General features: G+C 37.0%; 1 protein-coding gene and 1 pseudogene across 1 annotated transcript in view; one reads left to right on the forward strand and one right to left on the reverse strand.

The window, feature by feature from the left end:
- MTERF1 (mitochondrial transcription termination factor 1) overlaps window positions 1-26,755 on the reverse strand; it is a 508,137-nt gene that overhangs the window by 39,371 nt on the left and 442,011 nt on the right. The gene's annotated exons all lie outside the window — the stretch shown is intronic.
- On the forward strand, window positions 3,257-4,460 carry LOC113618346 (cytochrome b5 pseudogene; annotated as a pseudogene).

Below are 26,755 nucleotides of genomic sequence, written 5' to 3' on the forward strand. Positions count from 1 at the left end.
AATGCACCTGAAATCTTAATCCTTAGCTTCAGTGTGTTCTGGTAAAGGTCTAACAATTGGCTCTCCAATGTATTTCTTGGACACACTTTTAAGCTTATTGCTCGTCATTATTATTTTCTCCATCACTTTCTCTGTCTGGACAACCAAGAAAACAATAACTTAAGCCCTGATTCTCTCATTTCTATGGGATAAATACTTCCACCATGGCCACTTTCAGTGTGACATCACTGAACATGGAGTTGAGAAAAGCTGTTCATTAGCATTCCATTACATATATTTCTGCCATACATATACAATAGATGTAAATAACCTCAAGAGCATAAATAACAGTAAAATCACTAGGAAGTGATGAGTTTTGAGCATTTATCACCTTTGTTTTATGTTTAACTGTAAGTTTTTAAAATCTTGTTAATAATAATGCGTGTTTTTACAACTGGTTCACAAAATTCCTGAAAATTGGACAATCGGCTCTTGAGAGCAGGAGCAAAGTGGTGTAGAATTTTAACTCGATTGAATTGCATCAAAGGATCTGGTATTAAATCAAGTCTTCAAAACTTACTAGGATCTAACACATTAAGACTATGCATTTTCCTTATATAGTTAATGAATCCATGAATGAGAATGGTTGATTATAAATTGACTAATCCCTTAGGCTACCATTTTGCCAACTTTAGTTGGGAAATAACTGAGTTTTAAACTGTACATACATTTTTAAGAATCTCTCATCATTTTACATATACAAGAATCAATTCAATTCCCTTAAACAAAAGAACACAACAATTATTCTCTTTTCACCTAAATTTTGCCAACAGCAATGACTTCTTAGCAACAGAATCCCTGCAGTTGTTTAGGGATTATTTTACAATGTGACAAAAGATTGCAATATAAAATTTGTTCCAATTAACATTCTTAAAATGTTTGCCTGCTAGAGAAAGGACTTTTCTTTAAAGTACTATGGATTTTCTTTTAACATGTTTTAGTTTAAACCTCCTGTTTCAGCTTAATGGAGCTGGCCCTAAATAGAGGGATGAAGCCAGGAAATCTGGTATAAGACAGAAACTAGTGTGACCATACCCCTAGGTTGCAAAAATAAATCTTCAACAATGAAAACTCTGAAGTTATTTATTATTGTCCTATGTTTTATTTGAACATTTCTTCACTGATCTATAGAATTGTGTAATCATTCATTCATTCATTCATTACTTTAAAGAATATTTGTAGAATGCTCACTTTGTGCAAGGTACTATTATTATCCAGAGTCAACCTAAATAAAGAGGTAAATGGAGGCAAGTTCAAATAACCAGAAATCAAATTTATTTGGCAATAGCAGAGGAAATGCAATTCAGGAAATGCCAACTACAACAAGCTGCAGGTGAGTCTGTAGAAGGTTTGGGGTGGCCTCTGTGAGTGAGGAGTGCAAAGAGGGTGCGTCCAGACAGAGTCCAAGTGGTAAGTTCATTCGCTTGAGGATGGGGAGAGATGCTTGGCGGATGTTCCTTGGTCAGAAGAGAAGTTCTGGTTTTCTGTCAGTCAGGCATTCACAAGAAATCAGTCTCTCAATTCCTAAGTTTCATTTTCCTGAGGGCACATGCGTGAGATTCTTCTTTTTATATCCTCTGGTTCCATTTTAGATTGAAATCCTTTCACACTAGAAATACAGTGTCTACTTTGTGGCTTTCCAGAGCAGATCTTTCAGCTCTCACAAACAGGGTAAAAACTACTGAGCTGTAGCCCATTTTCCACTTTGTAAGGAAGAAGAACACCTCCTGAATGAAGCTGTTCTAGTGGCCTGTGGTCCTATCAGAGCTGGACGAGAAGGAGGCTTGAGGTCAACCTCACCAGTGGGGTAAGTTCGCATTTCTGAATAATTTCTTTACCATCCTGCTATCCTCTTCTTCCCAGCACCGGGGAGTCTTCAAGAAGGTGCTCTGAATAGCAAGTTTAGGGAAAGAAAGTGAAGGAGGGAAGGTTCCGCTGGGGCTGTTTTTCCTGGGTGAAGAGGTGATGTTGGCTAGCCCGAGTGTGAAGTGAAAAATTATGAAACGCAAGAGTAAAGAAGATGGAATAGTGAGACAGCTTCCCTAGTTTTTCAGAGGTAACATTTCATGCTACAGTTTTATTCTATTTAAAAATTTTTAATTGAGGTACAATAATTGACATATAACGTATTCATTTCAGGTATACAATGTTATGATTCGATACTTGCATAGACTACAAAATGATCACCACAATAAGTCTAGTTAGCATCAGTTACCTTACATAGTTAAAAAAAAATTTCTTGTGATGAGAACTTTTAAGATTTACACTCTTGGCAACTTTCAAATATGCAATAGAGTTATTATTAACTCCAGTCACCATGCTGTATGTTACATCGTCATGACTTACTTATTTTATAACTGGAAGTTTGTAGCTTTTGATCCCTTTCACCCATTTTACTCCCCCACCCCCAAGTCCACTACCACCACTGGCCTCCGGCAACCACCAATCTGTTTTCTGTGTCTATGAGTTCAGTTTTTGAGTTTTTTTTTAGATTCCACATATAAGTGAGACCATATGGTATTTGTCTTTCTCTGTCTGACTTATTTCACTTAGCATAATGCCCTCAAGGTCCATCCATGTTGGCACAAATGGAAAGATTTCATTCTTTTTTATGGCTGAATAACATTCCATTGTGTATATGTGTGTATATATAGTGTGTGTATAGATACATATTATTTTCTTTAACCATTAATTTGTCAGTGAACGCTTAGGTTGTTTCCATATCTTAGCTATTGTAAATAATTCTGCAATGAACATGAGGGCACATATATCTTCTTGAATTAGTGTTTTTCTTTTCTTTGGATAAATACCCAGAAGTAGGAGAATTGCTGGATCATATGGTAGTTCTATTTTTAATTTTTTGAGGTATCGCCATACTGTTTTCCATAGTGACTGCAGTAATTTACATCCTCCCCAACAGTGCACAAGGGTTCTCTTTTCTCCACATCCTTAACAGCACATGTTATTTCTTGTCTTTTTGATAATAGCTGTTCTAACAGGTGTTAGGTGATATGTCATTGTGGTTTTGATTTGCATTTCTCTGATGAGTAGTGATGTAGAGCATCTTTTCATGGCCAGCTGTATGTCTTTGGAAAAATGTCTATTCAGATCTTTTGCCCATTTTTCAATCTGATTGTTTTCTTGCTATTGAGTTGTATGAATTCTTCATATATTTTGGACTTTTAAATATATATATTAAATTTACAAAATGTCAAACATCGTCTTTTTCTAGTGTTTACAAAATCTACTACAAATCTAAAAATACTAATGAATATAATGAGTCTTGGGCTAATAGAGTCATTGACTTTCTCCAGTATTATGAGTGATTAAAAACTGATTTTATTAAACTAAGCAAGAAGTGAAAGGAAAGAAATGTTAAGAGCTAATATTTCCTATTGCCAACATCACACCCAGTTAAGACCCTTTGCAGTTGCTATTCCCTCTGCCTGTAGTACTTTTGCCCCAGATCATCTTTGCACAATTAGCTCCATTTAGGTCGCATCCAAAGGGTACTTTTCAGAGAGGCCTTCCCTGACAACCTGATAGAAAGTAGCTTCATGCTCCATCATAGCACCCTTCTTTAATTTATTTGTAGCAATTAGGTTTTTCCAGAATGGATTTGTTCATTTTATTTGTTTGCTGGCTGATTTTTGTGTCTTTTCTCTCAACCAACTGGAAAGAAGGCAGAGCCCTTGTCTACTTTGTTCACTGCTACTTCCTTCGTGCTTGTCTGGCACATAGTAAGAGCTCTGTGATTAGTTTTTGAACAAATATATAAGTGAATGGGCATATTTAACTGCTTTGGGGTTCTGTGGTATATTCTTCATTGGGAGTCTCACGGTGGATTCTAACATCTAGATGATGTATGCTTGGCTTATGTACTTAACATTTTGAATGCTGAGCCAGCTATTTACTGATTGTCATTGTCCATTTAAAAACATTAAGGGGGCCCAGGCACGGAGCCGGGCCGCAGGGAATGTCCCGGGACAAGTTCGCGGAGATGCCGGCTGTACTCCGCCCGGCTCGGCTCCGCTGCTCCCTTTAGGGCCCGAGGCTCACAGCGCTCCCAAATGGCCGAGGAGTCCTACAAAGCCGTGAAGTACTACAGCCTGGAAGAGATCCAGAAACACAACCCCAGCAAGAGCATCTGGCTGATCCTGCATTACAAGGTGTACGATTTGAGCAAATTTTTGAGATGCTTGAGAATTGTCCAAAATTGTCCAAAATTATCACTGGGGAGCTGCATCTGGATGACAGGTCAGAGATAAGCCTTCGGAAACTCTTATTACTACTATGGATTCTAATTCCAGCTGGTGGACCAATTGGGTGATCCTAGCTATCTCAGCACTGGTTATAGCCCTGATGTATCACTTCTACACATCGGAACACTAAACATGTTCTCAGAAGCCAGTGGAAGAAAAGACTGCTTTGGTCCGGGGAGAAATAAGCCACCGTTAACTGCTTCAACTGAACCCTTCACCTGAAAATGATCTGAATACACCTGTTTTCCTTTCCTCCTACATTAGACACAAAACAAACCAAAAAGAACTATTCTTTCTACTCCTGAACTTTTAGAGTGTGCCTTTTTATCCATCAGCTTTGTTTTGATGTTCCACCACTATGTCATTTGCTTATTGTGGGCACAATCTTTTGAAACATACCACCATGTTTGGCTGTCTATCTGATATGTAATTGTTTTTAATGTTTGGAATCTGATTATTTGGCGGTCATTTAATGTGTTCATCTTTCAGATCCAAGTTGTCTGTCTGATGTGAGCAGGGACGTCCTTGGATCTCTTCTTGTGCTGCTTCATCTAATTGAATAATCAGGTATTGCATGTTTCCGGTGTCGGGTTTTTTTTTTTTTTTTTCCCAAGGAAATTAAGGAAGGCCCAGAAATAATAGCTTAAAGATTTCTAGTAATTGTTCTACTTGAACAATCATATAGACAATAGAAAGAGAAAGTGGCCTGCAAGACCTAGAAAAGATTATCTTTTTCTTTGATTAAAAACACCAGCAACACCAACAAAAGCCTGTGAACCATGAGAGAACATTACCACTGTCCCTTCTCTCAGCTTAAACATGTCATTCTGAAGAGATTCTCAGTTATACAGTTTCTCAGGTTTTACAGACTCCTCCTTCAGAGCATGTTTACATGCTCCTATAAAGAAATGTTGATTCCCTAATTTGTAAAAACACATATTTGAAAGAGATTGTGGGACATTTGGAATCTGATTTTTGAAGAAATTTAGCTCTGGTGTTGGGCCATGAAGAACTTTGGTGTGGACTGATTCAGTGGACTGGTTCAGTCATCCCTTATTTGTTTATTATTCTCTGCTTTTTTCTTTAAATGTTTTCTTTAAATGTTTCTTTAAATGTTGAAACTTGAGAGATGAATTTATAGGCTTGAAGTACTTTGTAGTTAGCTATGATTGTCCATTGGCCTGCTAGCCGACTGATGAGCCATGGAGTTATTCAGAAATAACTAAACACATTGGAAAGGAATTTGTTTAAATTACAAAGCATAGATTTTTATAATCAATGACATGTATCACCCTCTGCCTTTTTTGTCACTGGAAGTTAGAGCGAATGTAGGAGGGCAGTGGGGCAGCTGACTCTATCACATGGGAAAGTACCTTGCAGAGGAATCCTTTGTTTAGATTTTAATAAACATAAGCCTGGAACAAAAAAAAAATTTTTTTTAATAGAAAAATAAAAACATTAAGGGATTTTTACTACGATCAGGTTTGTTTTAAACTTTTATAGGTCAAGATTTTCACTGAATAGTGCCTGTCTCTTCAAAATATCTATAGACTTTGTATCTTCTGTCTTATAGTGTTATCACTTTATTTGGACTGATAATTTGAAATTAGAAACTTTGTTTTACATAGCTGTTTATCTTGTATATATAGCTTGGGTTTCATATGTATGGACTGCGTAAATGATAAGAGACATATACATGAAATACCTTTTTCCATCCCCTTACTTTCAGTCTGTATGTGTCTCTAGGTCTGAAGTGGGTCTCTTGTAGACAGCAAATATATGGGTCTTGTTTTTGTATCCATTCAGCCAATCTGTGTCTTTTGGTGGGAGCATTTAGTCCATTTACATTTAAGGTAATTATCGATATGTGTGTTCCCATTCCCATTTTCTTCATTGTTTTGGGTTTGTTATTGTAAGCAGCCGCATAGCACAGGGAGATCAGCTCGGTGCTTTGTGACCGCCTGGAGGGGTGGGATAGAGAGGGTGGGAGGGAGGGAGACGCAAGCGGGAAGAGATATGGGAACATATGTATATATATAACTGATTCATTTTGTTGTGAAGCTGAAACTAACATACCATTGTAAAGCAATTATACTCCAATAAAGATGTTTAAAAAAAAAAAAAGAGACATATAAGTGATCATGAGACATATGACTTAAGCCTACAGGGATATGTTACTTTTGCATCCAAATAAATGAGTTTGGGCTAAGAGGTCCAGTAAGTGACTAAAACTTAGTCTAATCTAAAATAGACAAGTTATAATTAATAATATCACTTGTAAAGCTGCTTGAATTAGGCATGTCTTGCTTCACAGTTATTATACCACTGTGATATCTCAAACAGTAGACTCTATACGCCCATATTAGCAGAAAGTTTAGCATTCGCTGGGTTGCCCACAATGAATATTTCTAAAAACCCTGGAGGAAAACTCTTATTTCCCACAATTCTCTCTCATTGTTGCTTGTCTTCATGGCCAGGCATCTTATTGCAGACGAATTCTACAATCATTCCAAAACTAGATTGTCTATCCAACGTTCCTGACTCTGCTTTGCTCATGGGCCTGTCTTAATTTCCCCAACCCAGTTACTATCAAGCAGTAATATTTAAGGGTCTCTGCCAAGGAACTTGGGTATCACAAAATGGTCACAGCCAACTCTCTCATTAATTCCCACCTGTTCTTGCATTGTGAAGATTGTTTACCTTCTGCTCTCCTTTCCCTGGTCCAGCAAGTAGAACTCCAAACCCCAAATCCCTCACTCAGTTTCAATTGATATCTTTATGGAGATATCTGATAGATTGAATTATTGGACCCAATTCTTTACCACTTCTTGTATCTACACCCTCTGCCTTATAGCTTTATATTCTCTCCTACTAAAGTCTCTGCCTCTTGACTTTGACTCGGACATGTGTTTTGCTTTGGGTTGTAGGATGTTAGCAGCTGCAATGCAAAAATTAGCTTGAAAAGTATTTATGTTGGGCTTCGCCCTTGTGCCTTTGCCATCACTATGAGAAGAATGGGTCCTGAAGAGCCCAATGGGACCGAGGAGGATGAAAGACATGAGGGAAAGACCCAGATTTGCAGATCTGCAATGTGAAGCAAAACCAACCCAGGTTGGTTTATTTTCACAGATCTGTGAAAATAAAGAACTTTTGTTTCAGTCACTGTGTTTTGAGGTTGTTTGTTATGCACCATTATTGTGGCAAAAGCTAATTTATACAAGATGTAAGTCTTGCCATGGTAAAGTCAAATATTGACATCTTTGTGCAAAGTAGTTTGGCTACTTATGGCCCCTAGTGTCCCCATTCCAGAGTAGCGTTTTGGCTTCACTTTTGCATAATCAAAATGCATGTTAGAATTCTTTATCAAAATAAAAAGTTTTCCTATAAAACCAAAAACTACTTTTAAATGGCCACTTTTCCATCTCTGAAAAAAAAATTAAAAGCCTTGCTGAACTCTATGCTCCAGATGAAAACCCAGATTTGTCAAAAAGGTTCAGAAAAGAAGTGGTATTGGTGATGATTCTGAAAGACTGGATAGGATTTGAGTTGACAGATAAGAGATGGGAATATATTTTAAGTAAGGAGTGAAATGAACAAAATGTGATGACTAGAAAGCATGAAACTCATTCAGAACCATTTAAATCATAATTTACTTTACATTTATAAATATAATTTTAAAAAAACCTTAAGTTGTAAAAAATGAAGGTAATCTATTATTGAACTCAAAGACCAATCAATACTAATAGAACTTCTTCAGGGTATTGAAGAAAGTACAAGTTCAGTGAAGATTTGCCAAAAAAAAAAAAGAGCTATTTTAATCAGTATGTTGAAGACGTTAAGTAGACACATTCCAATGCCAATTCTATTTCTACTTTAATCCTATTGTCCCCAATTCTCCTAGAAATTCCATTGAGATTTGCTTTGATTTATATCAGCATTCTGTATGTCATTATTTCTTGTTTCTCAGACTTAGCTTGAAGCATATTTGAATCACATGGGTTCACTATATTCCATCTACCATTTGTCTTTAGGCCCTAATACCTTGGTTTGCATGTAGCAGGTGCTCAAAATAGTTTCTGTTATTATTTTTAATTAATACTTATATTATTAGCAATAGCTAATCACATTGATTCATCATCTCAGTTGCTCTGTGAGGTGGGTACCAAATTTAAGTCAATATTTTTGGTTGAAGAAACTGAGTCATAAAGAGATTAAATGATTAAGAGATGAAGTATCAAGTCACACTGGGAGTGAGTGGCAACACCATGACTCAAGTTCAGATCTGCCTAACACCAACACCAAGCTATTTTGAGTTGAACTGATGCACATGGTTTGAAAGACCATATGGAAACTACTGTATACAAGCCATGGCCAAATATCATTGCAATACAAAGAGATGTGTTATACATTATATAAATGTATGTTTGTGAATGTATATATACAGGGTGATTTGCCTTTCTCACTTCCTGATGATAAAACTTGAAGAATAATTGTTTCTGTGACACATGAACTGCAAATGTATTTTTTTCATTTTGCAGACCCTGGAATGCTCATTTACCTCTCTTCAGCTTGGGAGTTACAATGCGTTCATAGCTAGCAAGAGTGAGATACTGCTGCCTTAGACTCAGTGCTTAAAGAATCTCATAAAAAATTGAAATTCCTACCTTTATTCGAGCTTGTCAAGAAATCTCCCTATAGCCCTTTGTATTTGAAAATGCATTATAGTTTTTTTAAAGCACGTGGGAAACGGTTTTACATTTTTTCAGTTGCACATAAAATCACTTTATGAGCTGCCAAATGAAAACTGAGAAAGCTCAGTGAATGGGGATGCCTCCTTCAAAATCTCCTATGTGAACTGGAGGTGCCATGTTCTCTGCTTACATGGCTAATATGGTTACTTTATCTCTTCATTTCACCCCTAACTAGAAATTAGGAATTCTTTAAGACATACCCATTAGTTAAAGTGAGACATAACCAGTGCTTACTAGCAGAAAGGAGACAATGAATATCCCTCCAAAAGCTATTCTCACACAGGAAGGGTTGAGAACTGAAATGGAGCTGTATTGGAGCCAAGGTTTTTTATGCTATTAAAATTAGTCTGGTATTAATCTAAACTAGACTATTTTAAGTTAAGATGTTTATTGTAATCCCCAGGACAACCACTAAGAAACTAACTCCAAAAATACAGTAAAATAGACAACAATGGCACACTAAAAAATATCTATTTAACACAAAAGAAAGCAGTGACAGATCAACCAAAGAATAAAAAAGATAAGACATAGAAAACAAATAGAAAACGGCAGCTCTAAATCCTACCTTGTCAGTAATTACATTAAATACAAATGGATTAAACACGTCAATTAAAAGCTAGAGGTAGGGGTGAAGTAAGTCAGAAAGAGAAAAACAAATACCGTATGCTAACACATATATATGGAATCTAGGAAAAAAAAATGGTTCTGAAGAACCTAGGGGCAGGACAGGAATAAAGACGCAGACGTAGAGAATGGACTTGAGGACATGGGGAGTGAGAAGGGTAAGCTGGGACGAAGTGAGAGAGTGGCATGGACATATATACACTACCAAATGTAAAATAGATAGCTAGTGGGAAGCAGCTTCAAAGCACAGGGAGATCAGCTCGGTGCTTTGTGACCACCTAGAGGGGTGAGATTGGGAGGGAGACACAAGAACGAGGAGACATGGGGATATATGTATATGTATAGCTGATTCACTTTGTTATAAAGCAGAAACTAACACACCATTGTAAAGCAATTATACTCCAATGAAGATGTAAAAGAAAAAAAAAAGCTAGAAGTAGAACAGATTTAAAAAAATAATCCAACTGCTTGGTGCCTACAGAAGACACACTTTATACTCAAGGATACAAACAGATTGGATGGAAAAACTACACCATGCAAGCAATAACCAACAGAAAGCTGGAGTGGCTATATTAACATCAGAAAGAAAAAATAGACTTTAAGACAAAATCTGTTACCAGACATAAAAAATATTATAAAAGTTTCAATCTATGGTCAATCTGTCAGGAAGACATAACAATTATAAACATATATGCATCTGACAACAGAACCCAAAGTACATAAGCAAAAATGGACAGAACTGAAGGGAGATAGACAATTCAGCAATCATAGTTGGGGAGGCCTCAACATCCCATTTCCAGTGAAGGACAGAATAGGCAGAGGGTCAATACGAAAATGTAAGACTTGACCAACACTATAAACCAACTAACTAGACCTATCAGACATATATAGAACATTCCAATCAACAGCAGCAAAATACACATTCTTCTCAAAGTCACATGGAACAGTCTCCAGGATAGACCACATGTTAGCCATAAACAAGTCTCAGTACATTAAAGAGGACTGAAATCATACAAAGTATATTCTCTGACTGCAATGGAATTAAATTAGAAAAAAATATTAGGAGGAAATTTGGAAAATTCACAATTATATGGAAATTTTTAAAAACACACTCCTAAAAAACCAATGGGTCAAAGGTGAAATCATAAGGGAAAGTAGAAACTACTTTGATAAAGTATACATCATGTTGAAAACTATGGGATACAGCTAAGTCAGTGCTTAGAAGAAAATTTATAGCTCTAAAGACTTATATTTAAAAAGAAAGATCTCAAATCTATAGCTAACCTTCCACCTTAGGAAACAAGAAACAGAAGAGTAAATCCAAAACAAGCAGAAGGAAGAAAGAAGACGATTTTTCAAATGTAAAGAGAATTAGTGATTTTTCTATAAACTCTTAGTGAAATTTTTCATTTGAAGAGCTAACTGTAATTTATAAGTACAAAGATTATTATAAATTTTATATAATGATTATAAAAGTAATACTTGAAAATTGCCTAGAAGTATTTAAAATATCACAACCTAGAGTCACTCATCATTACCATTTTGGTACATTCCCTTCCAATCTTTATTCTAGGCCAAATGAATAAAACCTATATAGTGGACAGGATATATATACATGTCTCTCTATATTTTTTCACTCAATAGTTAATTGTAAATTTCCCTGGTTATTAATATTTCTTTGAGATATTTTCAATGGCTGTATAATAATGTCCCCTGCACATACAACTTAATTTATTGAACCATTTCTATATTTTTGGACATTTAGATTGCTTTTAATTTTTTTTCTTAGAATAAAGGTCTACATGTGGGATTACTAGGTCAAAGATCAAACTTTTTTAAAGCTTTCGACTATTGTGATTTGCTTTTTAGAAAGAACGTACCAATTTACATTACCACTAGCAGTGTACTAGAATACCTGTGGAGATAATATTGTCTGAATCCAAATTTAGTCACATAATTTGACAAGTACTAATATATTTACAGAATCAAAAATTTTAAATGTTTAAAGTCAAGGTCATTCCAGAAAATTTAGGGCATGATCTTTTTTTTTTTTTTTTCAGTACGCGGGCCTTTCACTGTTGTGGCCTCCCCCGTTGCGGAGCACAGGCTCCAGACGCGCAGGCTCAGCGGCCATGGCTCACGGGCCCAGCCGCTCCGCGGCATGCGGGATCTTCCCGGACCGGGGCACGAACCCATGTCCCCTGCACCGACAGGCGGACTCTCAACCACTGCGCCACCAGGGAAGCCCATAGGGCATGATTTTAAAAATCAATAAAGTAATTATTGCTTTCCTTTTCCCAGATGACCAAAATACTACTAAATTGAGTTAAAATGTTTTGCTATATCTACTTATTAAATCTAGAGGTGGAATTTAGAGTCTTTGTGTTCAACCCCCTAAATTTACAGACCAGTGAACTCAAGCCTTGTGAGTAGCGTACATCTTGTAGCTATGTTCATGACTTAGCCAAAGTCCAGTGCACTTTGATTTTAAACAATATTTTTAAAAAATACAAGTAAATGTGAATACACTCCTGTGAAAATTCAAACATTACAGAGATAAATATAGATATCCCTATCGTTCATCTATCATCTATCTATCTATCATCTATCTGCTTATCAAGAAAGATAAAGTGAATATCCCCTCCATCCTCTATCCTCAATTTCACTCTACTTCTCAAAGATTTAGTGAGGATCCTTCCAGACATTTTAAAAATTCTTAAACTATAAGGTTCCATTTAAATGTTTATTTTAGTATATCTTCAACTTGTTTTGTTTGTTTTTTTTCTTTTCTTTTTTTCACTTAACCATATGTTCTGGGGATATTTTCATATCAGCACATAGAGATCTGCCTGTATTTGTATTTTTAACTGCTAACACAGACATAATTTACTTAAAAATCCTTTTTTGAGGTGTATTTCATTTGTTTTAATCTCTTGCTTTCATAAATGATGCTGCAATGAACATCTCTGGACATACACTTCCATACAAATGTGCAAGTTTTCTGTAGGATAGATAATCAAAGGTCAAATTTCTGCATTAGTAGGTTTGCATACACAGTTGTCCCTCAGTATCCATGGGGGATTTGCTCCAGGACCCATCAGGATACCAAAATTTGTGGATGCTCAAGACCCTTATAAAAAATGGTGTAGTATTTGAATATAACATAGGCATATCCTCCCATATACTTTAAATCACCTCTAGTTTACTTATAACACCTAATACAATGTAAATGGTATGTATATAGTTGTAAATACAATGTACATGCTATATAAATAGTTGCCAGTGTGGCAAAGTCAAATTTTGCTTTTTGGATTTTCTGAAATTAAAATTTTTTTCCGCATATTTTCAATTCGAGGTTGGTTGAACTTACAGATGCAGAAATCTGTGAATACGGAGGGCTGATTGTACTTCCAAACTCTCCTTCAAATAGATTAGACTATCACCATTAATATGATAGGCAGAATATGCCCCCTCCCAAAGATGTCCACGTCCTAATTCTGAGAACCTGGGAATATGCTACCTTATCTGGCAAAAGGGACTTTGTAGATGTGACTAAGGTTAAAGACCTTGAGATGGGGAGATTATCCTGGATTATCTGATTGGGTCCAACCTAATCACATGAATCTTTAAAAGCAGAGAATCTTTCCCAGCTGTGGTCACAGAGAGATGTGACTACAGCAGAAGAATGATCAAAGAAAATGCAACATTGCTGTGTTTAAAGATGGAAGAAGGAGTCCAGGTATGCTGGTTTCCTCTAGAAGCTGGAAAAAGCAAGGAAATGGATCCTCCTCAGAGGTGCCAGAAAGGAATGCAGCCCCGTCTGACACCTTGATCTTAGCCCAGTGAGACTCTTATTGGACTTCTAACCAACATAAGGTAATAAATTTGTGTTGTTTTAAGCAACTAAGTTTGTGGCAATTTGTAACTGCAGCAATAGAAAAAATATGTAATTTAAGAGAATATCCATTCCTTGAAATCCTCAACATTAGGTATTTATCATTGTTTTTAACTTTTGCAAGTCTGATAATCAAAAATGGTGAGCCACTATTGGTTTCATTTGAATTTCTCTGATTCCTGATGAGGCTCAGCTTCTTCTCATAAATTCTTAACCTTTTGAATTTCTTTTGTGACTTGGCAGAGACTAACCTAGTATCATTCTTCTTTTGGATTGTTTGGCATTTCTGATTGATTGGTAGAGTCTCTTTTATATTTTTACATTCTGATATTAGTATTTTATAGCCTTTGCTTGTTACAAGTGTGCCAAATATTGTTTCCTAATTTGTCACTTTACTTGATCGGAGTTGCTTGACCTGCCTCACAATTTCCTAGCTCATCACTCAGTGCTGTCTGTGGGTAAACACTGCCTGCAAGTACCCTACACTAGTTATTGAAATGGGAACCATCTGTGCTGGTGGACTCTCCCAAGGCTGAATAGATAAAAATACTGCCTAACTCTGTGGAGGAGAATTTTGCTTGTCTGTTTGTTTATTTGTTCATCTGTCTGTTAATGGAAAGGTAGAACATAATGGTGAAGGATGCTCTCTTAAGGAAAGAATCCACAAATCCTATAAAATCAATGAACTAAAGTTGACAGATTGATTCAGATGATAGACTTTTTTCCCTTCATATACTACATGACCTATTGTACTGAACAGCTGAGCCCTTGGCCAACATGTGTTTAAAGCCAGCCCTATTTTGTTCTCACTCTATTCTGTTCTCCCTAAATCAAAACTTTAAAAAGGAAATGTCTTGGGAACCTAGGAGAGTCAGTTACATTTAAAACACAATACATGACTAAAAAGATTAAAAACTAAAGCTAATATTTACTTATGGATTACTATGTGCTAAGCTTCTCACTGAATCCTCAACAGCAATTTCATAAGAGGGGTATGGTTATCCAGTTATATAGATGAGAGAACTGAGGCTCAGAGAGGCAAGCAACTTGCCCAAGATGGCATTAAATTATAGAACCTGAACTTGAACCAGATCTGACTCAAAAGTCTTAACCACTATAACTATGCCAGAAATCACACCTGATATCAGACGTCACATCTGATATCAGACGTCACATCTGAGTCTTAACTATCCTACAATAAAAACTTTCCAGTAATCTGAATTAGTAAAACATTCTGAATTACACTTTGTTTAATTACTCGAGGATATACACAGAAATGAGGAACCAGGCTATAGTGTCCAGTAGAAGAGGATTTAAAAAAAATACTTGATTGAATAGACAGCAGTGATTTATCATTAGTCACTGGCTTATCAGTTGATTACCTGTTGATGGATGTTTCTGAAATAGTGAAGGGTGCTTGAAAAGTAGCTTTCCCCTTTCCTCTGCAATCTTATTTACCCTATAATTTGCAAAGTAAATTTTTATTCAAAGGTAGTAAATACAGGAACTTCATTATAGCTCCTATCTGATTTATCTCAAATGCAGGATTTGTGAGTGGTTTAACTGTTAGGTCTTGCATTCCTGATTCCTGGTTTCTCTTTGACGGACCTACTGGGGGGTGGCAGTGGGGGCTGATGGGGAGAAGGCAGTCAGCAGCAAGTGTGACAGACAGAGTGCACTGACTGCTTTCTGGAGAGAAAGATCCATTCTGGGGGCATTTACCACCCGTTCAGAAGCTGTCAGAAAGCCTGGGGCTGGCCTTACCCTCCAGTCCTCCCGCCCTGAGGGGCTCCAGGACGAGCTCACACAGAGCCACTTCAGCACGCACCCCGGCCTCTACATTCCCTTCACTTATCTCACAAAATATAAGCGTCTCTGCTCCCAGAAAAGGTTGAATCAGCCTCTTCAGTAAAAATTCCTTTCCCGGTATCTTTCCAGAAGAAATTAACTACTTTGTTGCCAAGAAAGACCTATGCCACATTTTTACAAAATAATGGAAAAATGTGCCTCTGTGTGTGTGTGTCTTTGTTCTTTTAAATCTTGAAAAGGGCACCTGATTAGAGGTGAGATAGGACTCCTGGTTTGCTGTTTGTTTTTTATACCATTTTCTGGAGTCCCAACCTTTGTATTTTTCAATTACAATAATAACCCACTTCCTAATGTTATTGTTATTAAAGATATCCAGTGTGTAGTAGATACTGGTTGTTTAGTAGAAGTCCTCCCTGTGGGGAACCAGTGGCCCCCAGTCTGAGCCCACACTTGTGCTCCCACTGCTCCCAGAGATGGAATCAGGAGCTTCACCTGCCGCTGAGAATGAGCCCTGGCCCCTCGACCCCAAGTCATTGCTTCAGGAAAAGGCTTGATCCCTAACAGGAGTGGGACGGAAATGTCAGAGTCCTATCTGTGCTTCCTGCGGGATGTGGCAAGAAATTCTCTTACTCTGAAGTTAGATTACCAGTGGCCATATTTTTGAGCTGCATGAGGGAGAAGGCTGTCTAGGATGAAAAAGAATGAGGACGAAACATGGAGGGAGGCAGAATCAGTGGGAGACAATGAGAACATTGCCTGAGCCCCCAGATCCAGCCACCTCTTGGGCCAACTGTACCTGTGGGTTCCCAGTGATGGGAGCCAAACAATTCCTTCTGGCTTATGCTAGTTCCTCCTCATTCTGTCACTTTTAACTAAGGAGTCCGAGTAAAGCTTTCTTCCGTGCATATTCAAATACCTATTTCTCCCTTCCCCGCTTTTACAAAGTAGGATCAGCCTACACATCTTTACAATTTGCTTTTTCACTTAATGCGTCATTGACATCATTGACGCTTTTCCAGGTGGTATATATAGAGCAACTTCATTCTTCTGAGAACAGCAGAGCATGCCATACAAATGCATCATCCCTCTATTTATTTTTACACTATTCATTGGTGAGTGGACATTTTGTTGGTTTCTCAGTTTCTGATTTTCAACCCAGCCTGCAATGTATGTCTTAATAAAAATATCTTTAGGCACTTGGGTAGGTATTTTTATAAGATAAATTCGTGGCAATGGCATTTCTGGGTCAATCATTTCATGGAATTTTTCATAGAAATTACCAAATTGCCCTCCAAGAAAGTTGTGTCAATACTAGGCTCACAGCAACAGCATACATGAAAGGGGCCCTTTTTCCACACCCTCACCAAGGTGTGGGGTATTATTACTCTTTTCAAATTTTTGGCAATCTCTGACGTAAATATGTATCTCATTTTTTCAGATATGATCTTTAAATGTTAGTCGGTTGAGACTCTTTCCTTCTGCTTAATGGTTATGTGTGTTTATCTGGGACTTGTATGTGCCCCTTGCCTAAATTCTGCTGGGGTCTTCATGTTTTCCCTGGATCCGTGACAGCTCATCATATATTAAGTGTATCAATCAAGCTCTTAATATAGCTTGCCACTTTTTTCTAATTTGCCTCATTTTTTAAAATTCTAATTTATGATGTCTTCTGTCAGGCAAAATTTTTAATTTTCACATAGCCAAATATATAAATATTTTCCTTTTTTATTCATTAAAAAAACTCTCAATAATGTTGTGAATCTACTCCTAACACTTATTCTCAAATATTTTAATAGCCACCTATAATGAATTCAATTCTGTTGGATAGAAGATTGTGTGTTAACACTTTCAGGCTATTAGATGTAATTAGTAATAATTTTGTGAGGAAATTACTATATGTTTCACGCTGGCCTCTCACTGTTGTGGCCTCTCCCGTTGCGGAGCACAGGCTCTGGACGCGCAGGCTCAGCGGCCATGGCTCACAGGCCCAGCCGCTCCGCGGCATGCGGGATCCTCCCGGACCGGGGCACGAACCTGTGTCCCCTGCATCGGCAGGCAGACTCTCAACCACTGCGCCACCAGGGAAGTCCTATATGTCTCTTTTAAAACTGTTCTATTTCAATGTATGTGGTGATTTTTCACTCTGAAAAATTTGTTTGTAGCCCACCTTTCAATTAAGTAATGATGAGTAAGAGTTGAGATGAAGGCTAAGGGGTTGGGTTCTAGCCCATCTTTGCCACCATCTTGGTGAATGACCTTGGGTGAATCATGTCAGCCCTCAGGTTTCATGTTCTCCATCTTGAAAGGACAGGGTTGGATGAAATAAGCTTTGAAAACCTTTCTAGCACCAAACTTTCAAGAAACTATTAATTCTTTGCTCGTATCTTTATTTAAATCTTGTACTAAGTGATAAATCATTTTCTAATACACAGTGAGTAGTATTCCATAGTTTTTTTTTAAGAGTTTTTTTTTGGGAGGGGTATAGGAAGGAAATTATATTTATTAAGTGCCTATCAGGTCCTAGGCACTGTACATGTATTGTTTTATTTAGTTTCCACAACAAACTTTCGAGACGGAAGATGTAATCCCATTTTACAAATGAGGAAACCATAGTTAAGTGATGGAACAACTGGGTAGCCTTATGCAAAAATGAAATAAAATATACCTTGACTCTTAACTGATACCACACATAAAATTTAACTCAACGTGGCTCATAGTCCTAAATGTCAGAGCTAAAACTATAAAACTTCTAGAAGAAAACATAGGAGAAAATCTTAGCGACCTTGAATTTGGTAAAGACTTTAAAACATGACACTGAAAGCACAGCCCCAAAAGAAAAAAAACAGTAAATGAGACTGTATCAAAAGTTAAAAGTTTTGCTCTTCAAACAGCATTGTTATGAAAGCCACAGCCTAGAAGAAAATATTTACAAGATATATATCTGACAAAGGAATTGTGTCTAAACTATATAAAGAACTCATGACTAATTAACAAGATAAGCAACCCAGTGAAAATTGGTAAAATTTGAACAGACACTTCACTAAAGAAGAAATATTGATGCCAAATAAAAACATGAAAAGAAGTTCAACACCATTATCCATCAGGGGAATGCAAATCAAAACCACAATGAGAGGGCTTCCCTCGTGGCGCAGTGGTTGGGGGTCCGCCTGCCGATGCAGGGGCCACAGGTTCGTACCCCGGTCCGGGAAGATCCCACGTGCCGCGGAGCGGCTGGGCCCGTGAGCCATGGCCGCTGAGCCTGCGCGTCCGGAGCCTGTGCTCCGCAACGGGAGAGGCCACAACAGTGAGAGGCCAGCGTACCACAGAAAAAAACCCAAAACCACAATGAGATATCACTTCACACGCATTAGAAGGGTTAAAACTGAAAGAAGCTGACTGCACCAGGTATTGGGGAGGATAAGAAGGAGCCAGAAATCTCATACACTGCTGGTGGAAGTGAGAAAGGGTACAACTGCTTTGGAAAACTGGCGGTTTCTTAAAAATTTAAATGTACACTTAACTACAACTCAAGGGAAAAGAAATCATATGTTTATACAAAGATTTGTACATAAATGTTCATAGCAGCTTTATGAATAAAAACTGTAAACATCTCAAATGAGCATCAACAGATAAATGGATAAACAAACTCTGGTATATCCATAAAAGGAAATTAAATAAATAAATAGAAATATCTGGAATAAGTAGAATAAAAAGGGATAAATAATAATAAAAAGGAATAAAATACTGATACATACAACAACACAGATGAATCTCAGAATAATTAGGCTGAGTGAAAGAAGCCAGACAAAAGAGTAGATATGGAATGGCTCCATTTATATAAAATCTTGTAACAGAATCTATAGTGACAGCAAATTCGTGGTTGTCTGGGGAGGGATGAATTACAGAGGGGCATGAGGAAACTTTTGGGGGTGATAGATGTATTCACAATACTGATTGTGGTGATGATTTCATGGATGTTTACATCCAACAAACATTAAATTGTATACTTAAATATATGCAGCTTTATTTCGGTCTATTTTATCCACAATAAACTTGTAAAATAGATATATTCAGAGAGAATTTCTCTGATGCATCGTAACAGATAAATTAATAATGAAGACAACTAACATCAACTGCTTTTAAATCACAGATTTTGCCAAGTTTCCAGCCTTTTTTTTTTTTAAGTTTTTAATGGACAGCTTAGTTACTTATGTACACTTCTTAGTTAATCATGGCCTGTATATACCAGTGTTCCCATGTCATATATCCCTTGTCTTAAAATTTTTGATTAACCCCAGAATGACTTTCACTGCTATCACCCAAAGTAGTGAGAAATTAATTTCTTAGGCATAGAGAGGAATGTTGGGTGTGTAGGATCTTTTTTTTTTTAATCTAGAAAATAAAAAGCGTTCTTAGGAGTCTTTGCCTAAGATGTTATCTTAGAATAATTTCACTCTGGTATTGTTTGCAAAAAAAAAAAAAGTGTTTTCATTTTCTTGAAAAATGAAACTTCTTACCTTTGATAATCAGATTTTTTAAACATAAACATAACCTCTCCCATCCTGTTCTTGAACTGATGATTTGTAAGCAAACATCTCATAATCTTTAAGTTCAAATGAGAGCCGCCTCAAGGCAGTCATGCATGAGGACACACGTATTATGTCTTCCACTGGTACTGCCCTTTCTCTAAACATTTTCAAAATTTCTCTTTGGTAGAGTCGTCTCTGAGCCAAAAGAAAAATTGGTCTCTTCATTATAGTTACAAATCAACCAAAATATTATTACAAAGTTTTATAACCCACTCTATCTACCAGGCCTGGTTCCACATAATTTCAGACTATTTTCAAAAATTCTCCCAAATTAATTCCCCCAAACAAAAAGTTGCAACAATATTTTGAAAAACTTCTACTCTTACTTGACTAGTAGGTTGCTTAACCAATACCCTGATGCAGGGACATGTCTTTTTATTTTCAACAATAAAGAAACAGGGCATTTTACCTTTGACATTTAAAACTGTCATTACTACGTTAGTTCTTCATGGAGGAACCAAGACTTAAAATACATATACAATAATATAATGTTAATAAAAATAGACGCTGGCTACATACTAAGGTCATTTTAGTTAACTGTCATAATTTAAATATTAGAAAATTGATTTTTCTTGATCCAAATTAGTGAAACCTTAAAAACGATTGTCTCAGTAGAATATCATTTAAGAGGACAATGTCATTTTCAGACATGTTCTGAAATACTAACTCATTTTGTAGTAGAATTACAGAATAACATTTATTTTTTAACATCTTTATTGTAGTATAATTGCTTTATAATGGTGTGTAAGTTTCTGCTGTATAACAAAATGAATCAGAAATACATATACATATATCCCCATATCTCCTCCCTCTCACCTTCCTTATCCCACCCCTCTAGGTGGACAAAAAGCACCGAGCTCATCTCCCTGTGCTATGTGGCTGCTTCCCACTACCTATCTATTTTACACTTGGTAGTGTATATATCTCCAAAAATACACTACCACTCTCTCACTTTGTCCTAGCTTACCCTTTCCCCTCCCCGTGTCCTCAAGTCCATTCGCTAGTAGGTCTGCGTCTTTATTCCCGTCTTGTGCCTAGGTTTTTCATGACCTTTTTTTTTTTTTTTAGATTCCATATATATGTGTTAGCATACGGTATTTGTTTTTCTCTTTCTGCCTTACTTCACTCTGTATGACAGACTCTAGGTCCATCTGCCTCACTACAAATAACTCAATTTCATTTCCTTTTATGGCTGAGTAATATTCCATTGTATATATGTGCCATATCTTCTTTATCCATTCATCTGTCGATGGACACTTTGGTTGCTTCCATGTCCTGGCTATTGTAAATAGAACTGCAATGAACATTGTGGTACACGAATCTTTTTGAATTATGGTTTTCTCAGGGTATATGCCCAGTAGTGAGATTGCTGGGTCGTATGGTAGTTCTACTTTTAGTTTTTTAAGGAACCTCCATACTGTTCTCCATAGTGGCTGTATCAATTTACATTCCCACCAACAGTGCAAGAGGGTTCCATTTTCTCCACACCCTCTCCAGCATTTATTGTTTGTAGATGTTTTGATGATGGCCATTCTGACTGGTGTGAGATGATTTGCATTTCTCTAATGATTAGTGATGCTGAGCATCCTTTCATGTGTTTATTGGCAATCTGTATATTTTCTTTGGAGAAATATCTATTTAGGTCTTCAGCCCATTTTTGGATTGGGTTGTTTGTTTTTTGATATTGAGCTGCATGAGCTGCTTGTAAATTTTGGAGATTAATCCTTTGTCAGTTGCTTCATTTGCAAATATTTTCTCCCAATCAAGAGTTGTCTTTTCATCTTGTTTATGTTTTCCTTTGCTGTGCAGAAGCTTTTAAGTTTCATTAGGTCCCATTTGTTTTTTATTTCCGTTTCTCTCGGAGGTGGGTCAAAAAGAATCTTGCTGTGATTGATGTCATAGAGTGTTCTGCCTATGTTTTCCTCTAAGAGTTTTATAGTGTCTGGCCTTACATTTAGGTCTTTAATCCATTTTGAGTTTATTTTTGTGTATGGTGTTAGGAAGTGTTCTAATTTCATTCTTTTACATGTAGCTGTCCAGTTTTCCCAGCACCACTTATTGAAGAGACTGTCTTTTCTCCATTGTATATTCTTGCCTCCTTTATCAAAGATAAGGTGACCACATGTGTGTGGGTTTATCTCTGGGCTTTCTATCCTGTTCCATTGATCTATATTTTTGTATTTGTGCCAGTACCATAATGTCTTAATTACTGTAGCCTTGTAGTGTACTCTGAAATCAGGGAGCCTGAATCCTCCAGCTCCATTTTTCTTTCTCAAGATTGCTTTGGCTATTCAGAGTATTTTGTGTTTCCATACAAACTGTGAAACTTTTTGTTCTAGTTCTGTGAAAAATGCCAGTGGTAGTTTGATAGGGATTGCATTGAATCTGTAGATTGTTTTGCATAGTATAGTCATTTTCACAACGTTGATTCTTCCAATCTAAGAACATGGTATATCTCTCCATCTGTTTTGTATCATCTTTAACTTCTTCCATCAGTGTTTTATAGTTTTCTGCATACAGGTCTTTTGTCTCCTTATGTAGGTTTATTCCTAGGTATTTTATTCTTTTTGTTGCAGTGGTAAATAGGAGTGTTTCCTTAATTTCCGTTTCAGATTTTTCATCATTAGTGTATAGGAATGCAAGAGATTTTTGTGCATTAATTTTGTATACTGCCACTTTACCAAACTCAATGATTAGTTGTAGTAGTTTTCTGGTAGCATCTTTAGGATTCTCTATGTATAGTATCATGTCATCTGCAAACAGTGACAGTTTTACTTCTTCTTTTCTGATTTGGATTCCTTTTATTTCTTTTTTTTTCTCTGATTGCTGTGGCTAAAACTTCCAAAACTGTTGAGTAATAGTGGTGAGAGTGGGCAACCTTGTCTTGTTCCTGATTGTAGTGGAAATGGTTTAAGTTTTTCACCATTGAGAAAAATGTTGGCTGTGGGTTTGTCATATATGGCCTTTATTATATTGAGGTAAGTTCCCTCTATGCCTACTTTCTGGAGTAGTATCATAAATGGGTGTTGAATTTTGTCAAAAGGTTTCTCTGCATCTATTGAGATGATCATATGATTTTTCTCCTCCAATTTGTTAATATGGTGTATCACATTGATTGATTTGCGTATATTGAAGAATCCTTGCATTCCTGGGATAAACCCCACTTGATCATGCTGTTTGATCCTTTTAATGTGCTGTTGGATCCTGTTTGCTAGTATTTTGTTGAGGATTTTTGCATCTATGTTGTTCAGTGATATTGGTCTGTAGTTTTCTTTTTTCGTGGCATCTTTGTCCGGTTTTGGTATAAGGGTGATGGTGACCTCATAAAATGAGTTTGGGAGTGTTCCTCCCTCTGCTATATTTTGGAAGAGTTTGAGACGGATAGGGGTTACCTCTTCTCTAAATGTTGATAGAATTCACCAGTGAAGCCATCTGTCCTGGGCTTTTGTTTGTTGGAAGATTTTTATCACAGTTTCAATTTCAGTGCTTGTGATTGGTCTGTTTATATTTTCTACTGGTTCCTGGTTCAGTCTCGGGTGGTTGTGCTTTTCTAAGAATTTGTCCGTTTCTTCCAGGTTGTCCATTTTATTGGGATATGGTTGCTTGTATTAATCTCTCATGATCCTTTGTATTTCTGCAGTGTCAGTTGTTACTTCTCCTTTTTCGTTTCTAATTCTATTGATTTGAGTCTTCTCCCTTTTTTTCTTGATGAGTCTGGCTAATGGTTTACCAATTTTATTTATCTTCTCCAAGAACAAGCTTTTAGTTTTACTGATCTTTGCTATCATTTCCTTCATTTTGTTTTCATTTATTTCTGATCTTATCTTTATGATTTCTTTCCTTCTCCTAACTTTGGGTTTTTTTTTTTTTGTTGTTCTTCTTTTCTCTAATTGCTTTAGGTGTAAGGTTAGCTTTTTTATTTGAGTTGTTTCTTGAGTTAGGATTGTATTGCTATAAACTTCCCTCCTAGAACTGCTTTTGCTCCATCCCATAGGTTTTGGGTCATTCTGTTTTCATTGTCATTTGTCTCTAGGTATTTTTGGATTTCTTCTTTGATTTCTTCAGTGATCTCTTGGTTATTTAGTAGTGTATTGTTTAGCTTCCATGTGTTTGTTTTTTTACAGGTTTTTCTGGTAATTAATATCTAGTCTCATAGCATTGTGGTCGGAAAAGATACTTTTTTTTTTTTTTTTGGAAAAGATACTTGATATGATTTCAATTTTCTTAAATTTACCAAGGCTTGATTTGTGACTCAAGATATGATCTATCCTGGAGAATGCTCCTTGAGCACTTGAGAAGAAAGTGTATTCTGTTGTTTCTGGATGGAATGTTCTATAAATATCAATTAAGTCCACCTTGTCTAATGTATCATTTAAAGCTTGTGTTTCCTTATTTATTTTCATTTTGGATGATCTGTCCATTGGTGAAAGTGGGGTGTTACAGTCCCCTACTATGATTGTGTTACTGTTGATTTCCCATTTTATGGCTGTTAGCATTTGCTTTATGTATTGAGGTATGCCTATGTTGGGTGCATAAATATTTACAATTGTTTTACCTTCTTCTTGGATTGATCCCTTGATCATTACGCAGTGAACTTCTTTGTCTCTTGTAATAGTCTTTATTTTAAAGTCTATTTTGTCTGATATGAGAATTGCTACTCCAGCTTTCTTTTGATTTCCATTTGCATGGAATATCTTTTTCCATCCCCTCACTTTCAGTCTGTATGTGTCCCTAGGTCTGAAGTGGGTCTAGACAGCATATATATGGGTCTTGTTTTTGGATCCATTCAGCCAGTCTATGTCTTTTGGTTGGAGCATTTAATCCATTTACATTTAAGGTAATTACTGATATGTATGCTCCTATTACCATTTTCTTAATTGTTTTAGGTTTGTTATTGTTGGTCTTTTCCTTCTCTTGTGCTTCCTGCCTAGAGAAGTTACCTTAGCATTTGTTGTAAAGCTGGTTTGGTTGTGCTGAATTTTCTTAGTTTTTGCTTGTCTATAAGGATTTTAATTTTTCTGTCGAATCTGAATGAGATCCCTGCTGGCAAGAGTAATCTTGGTTGTAGGTTTTTCCTTTTCATCGTTTAAAATATGTCCTGCCACTCCCTTCTGACTTGTATAGTTTCTGCTGAAAGATCAGCTGTTAACCTTATGGGGATTCCCTTGTATGTTATTAGTTGCTTTTCCCTTGCTGCTTTTAATATTTTTTCTATGCATTTAATATATATATATATATATATATTTTTTTTTTTTTTGCGGTACACGGGCCTCTCACTGTTGTGGCCTCTCCGTTGCGGAGCACAGGCTCCAGACGCGCAGGCTCAGCGGCCACGGCTCACGGGCCCAGCTGCTCTGCGGCATGTGGGATCTTCCTGGACCGGGGCACGAACCCGTGTCCCCTGCATTGGCAGGCGGACTCTCAACCACTGCGCCACCAGGGAAGCCCCATTTAATTTTTGATATTTAACTGATATTAAACTTTTTATTGAACTATTAAAAATTTTAATAGTTTGATTAATATGTGTCTTGGGGTGTTTCTCCTTGGATTTATCCTGTATGGGACTCTGTGCACTTCCTGGACTTGACTACTTCCTTTCCCATATTAGGGAAGTTTTCAACTATAATGTCTTCAAATATTTTCTCAGTCCCTTTCTTTTGCTCTTCTTCTTCTGAGACCCCTATAATTCAAATGTTGGTGTCTGTAATATTATCCTAGAGGTCTCTGAGGCTGTCCTCAGTTCTTTTCATTCCTTTTTCTTTATTCTTCTCTGTGGTATTACCACAGAGTGGTATTACCACTCTCTTATCTTCCAGGTCACTTATCCGTTCTTCTTCCTCAGTTATCCTAGCCCCCTTCAGGCTGTGTTCCCCAGCCAGCTTTGCTGTCACTGCTAGAATGAAATCGTGTCCTAGTGGCACCTTGCTCTGGGCTATGCAATAATAGAGTCAGTAGACACATATCTTGTGGTTAAAATAAACATACCATTGGCTGTAAAACTCAATTTAAAAGGAGAAGGGTTCCCATCGAGCACGTAGTGTCTCAAACTGATTACTTAAAAGGTGTCCTGAATTTGTATATTTGTGTGTATAATTCAATCGACCCAGTGAGATCTGATTTTAGTATGCTGAGGCTGGAAAACCCCAACCCAGGAGATGCTAAAGGAAGAAACATCACAGAATGCTGCCTTCTTCAAAACTGCCCTTTCAGAGTTGTAAATTTCCCATTGTGAGTATAAGGAAATAAGGGCCATTGGTTATTTTGCTTGAGTACCTATGCTCGGATAAATGGCTAGGCAAATTGTCAGCCTTTTCCTTTTCTATCTCCCTTCCCAAACTTCCTCAGGTAATACTTGGTGCCAGCACATGAAAGAAAGTTGTCTCTGAGTGATGAAACCAAAAGACCTTCATGAGAAGCTCCTCCACCCAGAAACACTTCCAAGCAGAATTTAAAGGAGATCATTTGTTTCTGCTTATTTTTCTAGTTATTTGTCTCCCCAAACCCATTCCCTTGTTTTCTGTGGTCAGCACAAGCCCTCTGTATGCTTCACAGAGGCTTGTTTCACTCTCAGACACAGCCTGAAGGGTCCACGTCCTTGAATGATGGGATAGCTCAGCATCCACACTATTGAACCCCTGGCCTTTTCTTGTCAGGGATGTGGCAGGGAACAGCTTCAGGTCCTATACCTGCATGGAAAATGGAGGGACCTTTTGCTGACACTGCTCTCTCACAGCCTGTCATTTCAAAATGAAACTTGCTGTGTTACTAATCCAGAAAGGCCTGGAA

The sequence above is a fragment of the Aethalodelphis obliquidens genome, unplaced genomic scaffold (genome assembly GCF_003676395.1).
Source record: "Aethalodelphis obliquidens isolate GAN/ISIS:26980383/991018 unplaced genomic scaffold, ASM367639v1 scaffold5, whole genome shotgun sequence".
Lineage (NCBI taxonomy): Eukaryota > Metazoa > Chordata > Mammalia > Artiodactyla > Delphinidae > Aethalodelphis > Aethalodelphis obliquidens.